This window comes from Perca fluviatilis, chromosome 20 (genome assembly GCF_010015445.1).
Source record: "Perca fluviatilis chromosome 20, GENO_Pfluv_1.0, whole genome shotgun sequence".
Lineage (NCBI taxonomy): Eukaryota > Metazoa > Chordata > Actinopteri > Perciformes > Percidae > Perca > Perca fluviatilis.
Window position 1 is genome coordinate 23,850,345 of NC_053131.1, and position 13,209 is coordinate 23,863,553.

A 13,209-nucleotide genomic window follows, 5' to 3' on the forward strand; every position below is an offset into this window, starting at 1 on the left:
AATGGACAAAACAGAGAAAGTTGTTGATTTCAATTTGATCCATTTCAAATCCTTTTGTTTCAAAGATGCACCAGTCATGTGGAGCCTCTGTGGTTTTCCCCTGCAGTGCCTCTCAAACCTAAAGACAGTAAAAGGCCTTCATCCCTGTGTGACAATAAGCACAGATGTTACCCATGCCTGATAAGTTACATGCACGCCACCTTATATGGAGAAAAATGTGCCGGGGAGAAGACATGAAACATTGGCGTTTCTCGGCCAGTGTGCTTCAGAAGAATTAACGACGACCGGCACTCACACACACAACCTTCCACATTGTTTGCGGAGAGGAGAACTACAACAGTCAAATTGTTCTTCTCTATAACTCCAAAGTCACACACTGTATATCAACTGACTTTGCACTTTTAATGGAGGGAAGTTCCTGTGGTGATTATGTCACCGTTTCATAATGTTACTGAGTCCTTCAACTTAAATTAGACAAGAGATGAGCTGTAGATGCCCGCGAAGCAACTTTGCGCCACCCAGAGAGAGGGTAACATTACATTTCCCTTTTACCACTGGTAAACAACTTTGACAAACTTGACAGTCCTGCCAGCTGAAAGTCTTAACCCGCAACTCATGTCACAAAAGGAAAGAGTGAACCAGCAAACAATCATGTTTTTTTCATTAAAAAGGAAATCACGGGCCACACTCAATCAGTATCACTCGGATTCTAGACCCCGTCCCAACTAGGGGGAAAACAGAATAGTAAAAACATAATGTTCCTTGTGGTCGAGGATTTCTTTGCCGCAAAAATGTGAAGCGCAAAAGCAAAAACATGCATGTGGTGCAACGGCTTCTGACCCGGCGATATGGTTACTGGCCTCCAAAATCCAAAAAAAAAAAAAAACAGGGTGCACACATGAGAACAACAGAAAGTATGAAAGTAAATAACTATTTCTGTAGAGTCCATTAAACAGGCGAGGGGTGCTGAAATATAAACCAATCACAAAGCACATTCTCCCCACAAGAAAGATAAACGGAAGGCTCTCTTGCATCATGTTGGGCTGAGCCTAATCCCTGGATAAAAACAATCCAAGTAAATGATTACAAACCATTTACAGTGCATTCACTCATCTAATCCATCATTCAATAATCATTAATCCCACTAATTGCCATTACATATCACATTTCCTCAAGACTGAACTTGAACAGACAGATCAATGGCCAGGCCAGCCAGCCTCAGTGAGTCAAACATTAGCCGGTGTTTTTATCATTACAACCCTCAGCAGTGTGCAAAGGTGGCAGGACAGTCAGACTGACATTTTCCCACGTGGGTTTCCATGACGGCCCACCAACCATGCCAAAAGGAGTGCCCGGCACTTCCTCCTACTCCTTGGGTCTGTTTTCTTTGGGCGGGCCCTTCACTCCAGGGGTCCCGGGGCCCTTTTGTTACCTCAGTATGTGGCTACAGAGCCATTCCACCCCAACACACGGCCAAACAACAATACAAGCCGAGGGTAAATCACATCCAAACACAACAGCAGAACTTACACACTTAGTGCATAAATCAGAAGGAAGAATAAGAAGCAATAGGCGGACACTGACACTACTGTGGGCTACATGTTGAACATCTCTGCACTCAAGTCATCTATTGTGTGTGAATGACATCCAAATACCTTTGGTTTGGAGATTTTATTCAGCGTGCTTACAGTATGCATTTTTATTTCATTTAGGCTTACCATACCAAATTGTGTTTCACACCACACAAAAGACTTCATGAGGAAAGTAAAAATCAGCTCTCACACTGGCCGTTTTAATATCTGACGATTATACATTTAAAGAGGGGTCATTCTTTCTCTCTAGGACAATACGTACACAGATGAATAACTACTCTGTACTTTTTACAGTGGTCCATGGTGTAGTAGGCTACTCTTACAATAAAACGCCTTTCACCATGAAACAATTAGCCTAGCTTCGGTTTGTATTTTTTTTTACAGCCAAATGATTGCAGTCACAGCTGCTGCAGCGAGATTTACTGCTCACACTAACCAATGAGAAGTCACTCGTGAAATTAGTGCTGAACATTACACAAACATGCCCAAACTTTTGTTTAACAGACAAAGTTTGTGAGACAATCCTGATTAAAAGATGCGTTTAGGTGTTGCAGCGGACAAAGCCTTTTACACAGACACGAGCGGATCGGGTCATTTAAAACCAACGTGACTACAAAATAAGTTCGCTTGCAACTCACCGGCTAATGTCTCCTCTGATAAAACATACTTCTCGCAGTATTCACGTGCTTCTCTCTTCGCGACCGCTAACTATAACGTTGTTGCGTTTAACGGAAACATAAAAATCGAAAATTCTTGAAGCGTACTTCCACGATTCCTCTGTTTCCAGACCAAATGTTCCTGGGACGGAGCGCCAAGAGACTGCGGACTCCTCCCAGACAATGTGGGGTTAAACTCCTCCTTCCGACGGACCCTGAGAGGGGGGATGGCCGTGTTCTTCAGTACAACATGCAACACCGGGGGATTAATGACAAGTATATCTAATTTAATGCTAAAACACGGAAAATCGGGGGTTCCCAAACAGTGGTTCGCGGACCTTTAGAGGTCCCTCACGGAGATGCCAGGGTCCTCTGTTAAATCAAATAAGGTTTATTTAGCCTACATGACTACTGCAGTTAAATTAAAGGAGCCTAGACCAATTGTACACATACAGTTCAGTTTGAATGTGATGATGATGATGATGATGATGATGATGATGATGATGTCAGCACAGTTATCTCTGCCTGGGCTTGAGACTTAATATTTTTTTTTATAGAAAGCCTGCTTTTACAAACTGGAGGTGGTCTGAAAGTAGTTGGAATTTAGGAGGCAAGGGGGGGGGGGTGGTTATTGAAAGATGCTACAGAGTTGCATTATGGGAAATGTAGGATCCAGTGGTTTTGGAGCTTGAGGTATACTAGTAGGGACTCAAAATCAGGATATCTCGGTCTCTGCTGCCTCTGCTTTAATCTGTCTCTTTATGGAAGTTGGAGTACCTCTGTTAAACAGTGAAGTGAACAGTGAAGGCGCAGATTAAGTCCAACAGAGGAAGCGGACAATAACGTGCGCACAGTTTTTACACATGTGCGTAGTTCCATGCGGATCCTCGCAGACATGGACAGGTGACACGTTTTTACAGACAGAATAATAAGTGTTTGGTTTTTTTAGATCAGGTTTTACTGTTTTACCTATCGTACATGCGTCTAATTTAGAATTAATTCAGCTTTCTTGGGACAGACTTATTTAATTTGGATCTATAGTCCTATGATCTATTTGGCAGCCTTTGACCTTTAATGTTTCCTCCCCTAAGGTTCTCAGCCAGTTGTTTTGCTTGTTAAGGTGAACAAGGTGAACATATTTTGCATACCACTGTCAACCCTTTCTGTCACATGGACTAATGAACTGATAAGCTACGTGATAGGAAACAGGTTTGGTCTCCTCAGACAATTAAACAACATGCCAGTGAAGAGAATCGTCATTGTTATTCTTGGACCTAACGTTTAAGTATTCGTCACTCCCTTTCATTTTCTCTCTATCATTCTCAGTCATGCAGATCCAAATGCCTTTCCTCCCTGATAACACAGTTGCGAAGACCAGGCCTTCGTTTCCTGCAATCTCGCTGGGAATGCTCGTAAAGCACAATCCGGCCTTGTGTTTCGTAATGTGGCTCTTTGGCCAGGCGTGTCGACCCGGCCATACCCATTAATCTGCATATCAGCCTCTTTACAGCTACAGTGGGGTCTGAATGCAGATGCCTATCACTCTGTTGCTCATTGTAACTGCAGATACCGTAATGCTCCTTTTATCACAGATTCATCTAGATCTGTCTACAGAAGAAGCAGCCTGTCATGCCCCTTTATTTAGCCACAGGGTATTCAGCTCCAACTAGCAAAAATCAACATATCTTAATATGCATCTTCAGGAGTGCCAAAGGATTATGCAGACAAATGAGGTTGTGAGGGGATGTGAATCACTACAAGTGGAAATATGTTGAAGACGAAAATTTGGTTCTTCACTGATGTAACCCAGGATCTATTATTTGTCCATAAGAATCATTCGGTTGAACCATGATCGACTCAATAATTCACAGGGCAAACTGGGTGTTACCAATGACGTGCTACAGATCCCCACCCAGTATGTAATGTTGTTCAGTGCAGCATTCTGGATATTTTCTAAGGCGCTCTGTGTCATCTGGCAGCTTTCAGGAGCTCTGGTTACTCTCATTAAACCTAATTGGCTCTGACGGACATTCTGCCACCCATCATCTCTTTCTGTCTCTCTGTTTGCTTGACACGAGACAACAACCCTGAGAGGGCCTATCCCATGAACACACAGAAGAACTGTTAGCGCACTAGTGATGGCTGAAATATTGGTATTGCCAGTTTATTGCTTTAAAACACATCAGGGAGTAGGAAAACAGTGAGCTCAGCCAGCATTTTGTTTTTTTCCTGCTGACGCTAAACAAATATTCTACAGGCAGACAGGTATGGTCTCAGACACACACTCACAGTTATCAACACCTCAGCGCCTTCTCCTTCTCTATAAGAAGGCTTCTCAACAACCCCAGTCCAGCCATCTTACTGTACTCATCATTACTGTGAGTGTAGGGGAGAGGGGCGGCAGATCCCCCGCTAAGTGATTTCCTCAGCCTCCTCACTGCTGCCCATTGTACCGATGTGGCATTATTACCACTAGCATGAGGGCTGGCCACACGTTATTACCTTGTCATTTGTCATTCAGCCTTTAATAACTCGCTGTTGCTGGGGGAAAATGGTCTCATACAGTAGTTTCAAAGGCTGACAGGCTGGTGTGGAAGGTGCTCTGCGGCTGTCTGGAGGGGATGATGGTTTTCATGCAAGGCGGCGTCCAGTAACACAAGGTAGGAGTTGTTATAAGGTGTGAGACAGAGGAAGGGCTATAATCAGACACTCTCACGCCACACCCTCAAACAACTCCTTACTTGTTTCTGTATACAGCCGCCAACATTAAAGCATCTGCAAACACAAAGAGGCGACCGCAGCAGCTCACACAATAGACAAAGGAAATCTTTACATACAAAAGATAGGGGGCACGACTGAAGATAATGTATGAAAAAGCAGAAAAAGCCAGGCTATTTTGGAAAGCCTTTTAACTGAACGCAACAGATATGATCCAAGTGATAGCTTGCAGACTCCTAAGGGCCTAAATAATGAGAAATCAATAACGACAACGAGTGAACTGTGTGTCACAGCAGCCAACCTCTCACGCCACGTGTTATGCACGTCTTTAAATGACAGTTGGAGCACTTAAAACCCCCAATTTAACTCCCTGTAAATGTGATTTCATTAGTATTAGATACAATCCTCAGACCTTTTACTGTAGTTGTCTTTAAAAAAAAAGTCTTACACAATAGCCTTTTGAACAAATTCCTTGAACTGTAGCCCCGTGATAATTACCCAGCAGAAACATTAGCCACAGATTTTGTGCAGAAATACATCCAGCAGTAGGAGTTATAGTGTAGATGATGGCTGATGGAGCAGCTAGATGCTTGACAGAGCGGTCTGCGCCTGCTATCAGAGGATGTATAAACCGACATGGATGTATTTGAGTGGGAAACTAAATATGTGATGGATCTGTCCCCACACGTTCCATCATCTGTCTGTCTGACTGCCTGTCTGCCACATGGATATGTCATTACTGAGAGGAGAGGGGGAGCAACAGAGAGACGGAAGGGGGCAGGGTGTGCCTGAGCTGTTGATTACTTGAGTTCTAGGTGGAGAAACTGTCACAAGGGTGTGACAGAGTGAGGAGTTGAATTAGGTTTTTTGTGTTTTTGTGTCCCTGGGTATGGAGAAAAGATTGAGACAGTCACTTGATGAATCGCAGGATGGGACTGTAAAACAGAGATAGAGCTAAATAAAATAGGAAGTGAGGCTGCACCTGTGGAAAATAAATTCTGGTTCGGGTAAATAAAAGACCAGATTTGCACCTGAGGCCACTGTGTCTGCAAGAATTGGATTGTTCAGGATCATTTAAAGGAGTTCACGCAAAAAGGCGATGAAAGCAAGAGAAAAAAGTAAAGGGGGAGTTGCCCAAACTGTGCAGCATCAATAATTATAAAATGTATCAAACAAAAATACAGTGTACAGCAGTAGATCCTAGCCAAGGGGTCAGGCACCCCCTAAAGGGTTACAAGATAAAGCTGAGGGATCAGGCAACAGTCAACAAGAAACATTATTCATCTACAGTACACAACATATAGATGTTTTTTTTTCTCTCACAGAAATTAGAAATTAAATCTAACAATAAAAACTGTGCTTGGTTGAACTGGTTGTAGCCCGAAGACATATGCAACCTGTGTCAAGGCCATCTTCATTCTAAGGGGTGACAATATTCCACATCACCTTCTAGGCAATTTTTGCATGTCACAATTCACAATTTGACTTTTTATGTAAAATGCCCACCAATTGCTGTCGAATAAGTACCCACAGAAATAAAATCACAACATTATAATCAGGCAGTGGTTCTATTTGTCTATCTACTTTTTTCACGTGTCATGCAGTACATTAAACAGGATGTGCATTTAGTTTTGCAGCAATCGTGTCATTTGGTGTGTGAATCATCCTGCCACTGTATGATTAACATATAGTATATCCAGTTTATGGTATAACCCAATGCTTGCTCGCTCAGATAAGCTTTGTGGATACATATGAGCATCTGTTGTCTGAAAGAGGGAAATCTGTTCTATAGTTTTACCAAATCCCTTTAGGCCTCAGTGCTACGCAAAGAAAACTCAGCGAACAACAGTCTTTTCTTTATCCCTGTAAGCTCTTATCTGCACTGAATTTCTACCTTTTACCAATTCCTCTCAGGCAACACTGCTCACCTATATTAGCACAAAAACATCCAGCTGCCTGAATTTTCTCTCTGGCTATTACAGTGAGTGACTCTGCAGTGACTGACAAGAAAATTGCCTAAAACATGTTTGTCTTCCCATCAGGCCGTGTCAAGTCTGGCACATGGTGGCACCGTACCATGTCCAAAGATAGAAAACAAAAATTTGACTGATGTTGGAGAGTTGACCATGTGGTCAGCATAACATCAGAGCTCGATTTAAAAATGCACCTAAGAAAACACATTTTTACATCTTCTTTAACTGAATGTAGGGCAGAATTGACAATGACAAAGTTGAGAGTATGTAAGTTGCCAAATATGTCACACGTGAGAGAGGAAAGGATATAAATGATTGAGAGACTGTGAGGAGAATACTTTATGAAAGAAAGGTCAGGACTGGACAAGCCTTGTCTTTTATAGACTCTCAGAAAGAGAATAAGGAAGCAGTCTGTAGCTGTGGGCTGGCGTGACAATTTAAGCTGCTTCAAATCTCTTCACTCCTAGTCGAATGAATGCAACCACTGCCTCGCAGCCAGAAGACAGTGGAGGGGAATCCAGAGCAAACACATGGACACTTGATTGAGTTACTATAAGCTAAAAATTGAGTCAAATGAGAATAACATATTACAAGGCAACAAACGTATTTAAACACAAAGCACTATTCAGTAAAAAAAAAAAAATGGCAACGGCTGATTCCAATGAGCCAAATGCAATCATTCACTCTGAAGTGTAATGCAATTTGTATTGGGCTGTGTTGAAGCTAAATTCTGCTCATTCTAATTCAATCAAAGCAACAGACAAAGTGAAAACAAGCCATGCAATTCAGACACAAACAACTTGGAGAAGAAAGTGTAAGGTTGGGCATGAAAAACCTGATAACTACATTCTTTAATTGCAACATTAAACCTCACAATAACTTTGTCACCTATTAATGTATCTGTGATTGTGATATTGCTGGCCTTCGTGGCTCCCTAGCATAATACCGAAGGTGTTAGAAACAAATGGGCTCTTACTGCTCCATTAGGACTGCAATTGTCCCTCTGCCGGTCCACTGAAGGTAACGTTCCCACACCAATTACATCCGTGCTCCCCGCTGAGAAACACTTTCACACCCATGTGAAGGGAGCAGAGCACAGTGGTGTTAAAATTACCTTGTTAAAATCTGCTCATTTCACTTTCCTAATTAGAAACACACGTTGTTTTGGGTCGTTCCCACAAAATCATCGCCTACCAGTACGACGCAGAGTAACAGAAAGCACCAAACTAAAGCGAGGCAGTTGTCTGTCTGGCTGTTCGGGTTTTAAACAAAGTAGGAAATGACCTGTAGCTGTTAATGGAAAGCTGATACCCCCCCTCAACTGTCTGGACTGGTTTGTTTACAGGCCCTGTGGAGGCATGCATGGCAACTGTGGATTAGTTTGTGTACTGGTAAGCTTTCTGAGTTTGTATCTGTGTTTAAAACTCATGAGCAGTCTCCTTGGGGATAAACAGTTATTATGGCAGGTCTGTCAAGCTTTCAATTTCTCCATATGTTGTAAGAGTGATACTCATCACTTTTTTTTAACCTTTACAAAAAGAAGAACAGAAGTACATGGAATGGCTTAAACAGTGTGTTTAACTGTGTTTAAATGTATTTATGGTAAGTCACAATCGTTAGCATATCCGGCCAACTACCTACTATAGTGGTGACCATGTCCAAGGCCAAGGACAGCATTGTTAGCTAACTATATTAGTTCCACATCACGACTAGCACACCCTCTGTGTTATACACTGTGTGGAAGCCAGTCCCAGATGCTAGCAAAGTTAATGCTAACATTAGCAGCTCTGTCCTGCTCTTAATTGGATTTGGGGAAGTTTACACAACAGCAACCCTTGCAGGCGTTACCTGAGATAGCATATTTGCCAAATACATTGGTTAGTAGCCTACTAAAAAGCCTTTTTTGTTAAAACTGAAACACTACACCAGCTATTTCTATCTACCCTGCAACACAAGACAAATGCTATTTCTTTATTTCTTTGTCTTCTACACAGAGTGGTGAGAATTCTAACTTTTTACTTGGGACATGTAGCTTTAGCCTCAGTCTTTTAGCACAATATCATGTATGTAGCCATCAAGAATATATTTTTGACCCTTTTACAAGGTACTTGTTTCAAAATAAGTCGGCTGGAAAAAAAGTCACCCAGAGAGTGTTTTTAACCAGCTAATTTAAAATGAGCTTAATTAGCTAGCTAGCTAGCTAGCTACAGCTGATTACATCTGCCAGTGCCAGTTGTCATTTTAGCCTGTAAAATATAATATAGTAAAATAATATACAGTCAAATTACTATAAGATTTGTGTGGCAAATCTGCCAGGGTTATCACTGTAAACTGTATATGTGCTGTGCGAGAACAGAGTGAATGTCAATTTCACAACAGACTGGCTTACCGGATGTTCAGTGAAGGGATAAAGCCTGACTCATGCGCCGGATGTACCTTCAGTTCCCATTATATATCCATTTAGCAGCAGCAGGTTTCCCCTGGTGTTTGTGTTTCCTACAGCAGCCCTTTGTGTGTGTGTGTGTGTATGTGTGTGTATGTGTGTGTGTGTGTGTGTGTGTGTGTGTGTGTGTGTGTTTAGCGTATTTAGCTAATAATAGCTAATGGATGTGTGCATGTGAGACTCTTCATTTGGGCTGTGAAATCGGATTAGTTCTCTGTGTGGTGTGCTGTGATGTGTTTGTGTATGTGTGTTTGATTTGACAACAAAGTGTGTGTATAAAGGTAACATCTCCATAGAAAGGACAGAGCACCTTATTCAGAAGACAACTGAAAGTGGGTGTTTGCATGTACAGGTAGTGGACAAAATAACTAAAACACCAAATAGTATATGATATGAAGTATAGCGTTCCCCTTTAAAAGAGCTTCACGTCATCTTGTGCTGCTGCTGTACAAATCCTGAACTGTGGGTAACAGGATATTGGAGCTTTCTGTAAGAAGGAAAGCCTTACGTTCTCCCCAGCCTAAACAGGTTTAATGTTGTTTAGCTCTGGTGATTTGGGAGGTCATAGGAAGCATTTGAGTGCATACTCCTGTTACAACCATGGGCAACTGCTGCAGGGCCCAGGATCTCGAGGCCAAGGGGCTATGAAAGCTCCAGGCTTACTGCATGTCAAATAGATTGTGCTAATTTAACTGAAAATGGCTTGTTTTAAGAGCTTCATTATTTGTATATTAGTTTTGTATATATTTAGCATACTTCCAAATTGATATTTAATCAAGTTACCACACAGTAAACCTGGGGCTAGTATTAAAAGCTATATAAATTGCACAGAGAGTGAAAGGAATAAGGGCCCAACTGCTCATTATTTTTGCCCTGAGGCCCCCTAGCAGGTTAATCCAGCCATGTTGATCATGATGAACAACATTATTTTTCTTGTAAGGGCTCCGGGTTTGCCCCGTTTTTGTTCTGTTCTGACCTGCACAAATTAATATTTTTTGTGTAATCAATTGATTTGTATCAATTGCTTTATTCCTGTTGATGAAGTTAGACTTGTGTCAGTGGATCTATTTTTTCCCCAAGATAATTTTTTTGGCCATTTTCAGCCTTTATTTTGACAGGACAGCTGAAGACATGAAAGGGGAGAGTGAGGGGGAATGACATGCAGCAAAGGGCTGCAGGTCGGAGTCGAACGTGGGCTCGCTGCGCTGAGGAGTAAACCTCTATATATGGGCGCCTGCTCTACCAACTGAGCTATCCGGGCGCCCGTGTCAGTGGATCTTTTATGGCAATGCAGCTGGACACAGTTTGACTTTTGGCAGTTTAAACAAATGTTGAGACTCCAGTGCGCCATGATAATTCTTAAGCATAGATTACACTATGTCAATTGAATATTGCATAACAGGATTAATCTGAACAGTAAAAAACAAGAATTTCTAACAGCTTTAATAATAATAATAATAATAATAATAAAAAATTTAATTTGTATAGCGCTTTTCAAGGACTCAAAGTCGCTTAATACTAAATGTAGATGCAAATAATGTACATTTTGAAACTCTGTTTGAACTGAACAGCAGACGCGTTCCAAAAATAAATGGTGCCCACATCAGTTATATTAGGCTAATATTATCAGACCTCAGGGCGGCCTCTAGCTCACCCTATAAGAGCGTTTGCCCCACATTGCCTGAGTTTGAATCCGACCTGCTGCCCTTTGCGGCGTGTCATCCCCCATCTCTCTCCCCCTTTCATGTCTATCCACTGTCTCCCCTACTAATAAAGGGAAAAGCCCCCAAAAATAATCTTTAATATTGTCAGACCTCTTTTACAGCCAACACACACCACTAATTGGTGCACTGGTTACTTTGCTGTGCAGCTGACCTTGTAATTATGATGATGTGACGATGAAAGCTATTTCTTTCATTTGAAATGTTTCTGTTATTTTGTCCACCTCCTGTGTTTACTTCTAATTTTAATTTCAATGTTGCATTACTTCTCTGACTTAAACTTAAACAGCTTTGCAAAGGTTGCATTCTTTGCAGAGATGTTTTACTGAATTATACTGTAGAGGCTCTTGTTGTGTCTGTTGTTTGACATCAGTTCGTACTCTGTTTTTTCATGTTTCCCTGATAGATCATTACTTCTGGCATTCTTTTTCTTGTTAGCATACACTGTGCTGAAAAAGCAATATTATCCAAAATAAGACTGAAATTCTAGCAGCAAAAAGCTGTTTGTGTTTTATTTTGAATGCAGATTAAATAAAATACCTTAAAACACAGTTATGTAAATGTATTCAGTCAGCCAGGCTATCTCAAATACAACTACATATTTTGAAGTAAACCAAAACAGGGAAAGTAGTCCCTAACAGTTTAAACTAACACGGTAATTTCAGCAAATTTGAGCAGATGTTACATAAAAGAACTTTCTTAACAGCCACTAAAACCTCTGTTTTTTTCAGTTTTTGACTTTTATGCACATAGCATAGAAAATACAAAAGTGTTATGAAGTAGTTCAACCAAGGACACATGGCAATTTTTATAGACGATATTATAATCTTAACAGGTAAGAGCGCCAACTAACTGGTGATTTCCTTCTAAAATGGTGAATTAATTTCCCTCCAGGTTAAAAAGGTCATTTATTGCTCTCTATAGTTAATTTGGCCATGATGGAATTGAAACCTAAGAATAACCTTCAGGTGCTTTATTAAACTGCATTTTTAGTTGGTTTTATGAACCAGGCTCCTACTGAGAGACTCAGTTACCAGGGAATCTAACCAGACTGCGACACGATTCACTGGGGAGTAAAAAAAAAAAAAAGGTGAGAGGCAAATGGTCAGAGGGATAAAAAGATGAAACAGAGAGGAAGAATAATGAGGGGAAAGCATGGGGGAATGAAATAAAGGTGGGGGGAGAGGGGAAAGTCCCACCATGGAGATACAGAGGGAAGAGAAAATAGAGGAAGAATTGTATGGGACAAAGTAAGGAGTGCAGCGTCAGCTCTGCTCATCACTCATTTCATCATTTAATTTGCAGAGGCTGCAGGGCGAAGCATGTTTAGTTTTTATATCACATCAAAAGAGGACCACTGGTCCTGGAGAAGACAGAACGGAGGGAAAAGGGACAAAGGAGGAAAGACAAAGAATTACACATTTTATTTTATAATAACACTTATAGGATGATCATGTACTGTTGGTACCCATCTGATTTAACAGGAAAAAAATGAAAAGAGGGATAGGAAGGAAGAGAGTGTGAGAGCATGGGGCATTTCCTCTACATCTTCGCTAGGTCATGGACTTCTAAATCCTGATAATTACACACACACACACTCTCACACAAACACACACACGCTGGTGTGACATCTGCTGTGGATAGGGCCTGTCACACTGCAGTCTCTGCTGGGGCCGGCCGTCACAGATGTTCTCAGCGAGGTCCTCCCCTCCAGTCCATCCCTCCACCCTTGAGAGAGTTCTGAAGGGCCACCCGTAGAGACACGGAGACAGGAAATCTGTTCTTTTTCTATTGAACAGGCCAGCGGATCCATATTACACACACACACGTCAGACCTTACAGCCAAATTAAACAGCTTGGATTTATTCAGGAGTGTGTGAGTGTGTTTCATGAATGTTCTGTCGCATGTCTCTAGGTAGGAGTGTTTTTTTTTCTTTTCTGTGTGTATGTGTAGGTGCAAGTGTGTAGGTGTTTGAGATCAAGATAGAAAGTGTGTTTGTGTATCTGATATGTGTGGGTGGGATAATAGGAAGAGGTTGTGTGTGTGTGTGAGAGAGAGAGAGAGAGAGAGAGAGAGAGAGAGAGAGAGAGAGTGTGAAGGAGAGA

The 13,209-nt window shown here is 41.5% G+C and overlaps 1 protein-coding gene across 2 annotated transcripts in view; it reads right to left on the minus strand.

Annotated features, from left to right (window-relative positions):
- LOC120549331 (T-lymphoma invasion and metastasis-inducing protein 2-like) overlaps positions 1-13,209 on the minus strand; it is a 121,669-nt gene that overhangs the window by 67,365 nt on the left and 41,095 nt on the right. Inside the window, exon 1 of one of the 2 annotated variants that reach the window (XM_039786170.1) lies at positions 2,231-2,362. The exons of the other annotated variant lie outside the window; for it this stretch is intronic. The gene's annotated coding sequence lies outside the window, so the exon portion shown is untranslated. Of the gene's footprint in view, positions 1-2,230; positions 2,363-13,209 lie in introns of those variants that run through there. 2 annotated transcript variants of the gene reach the window in all.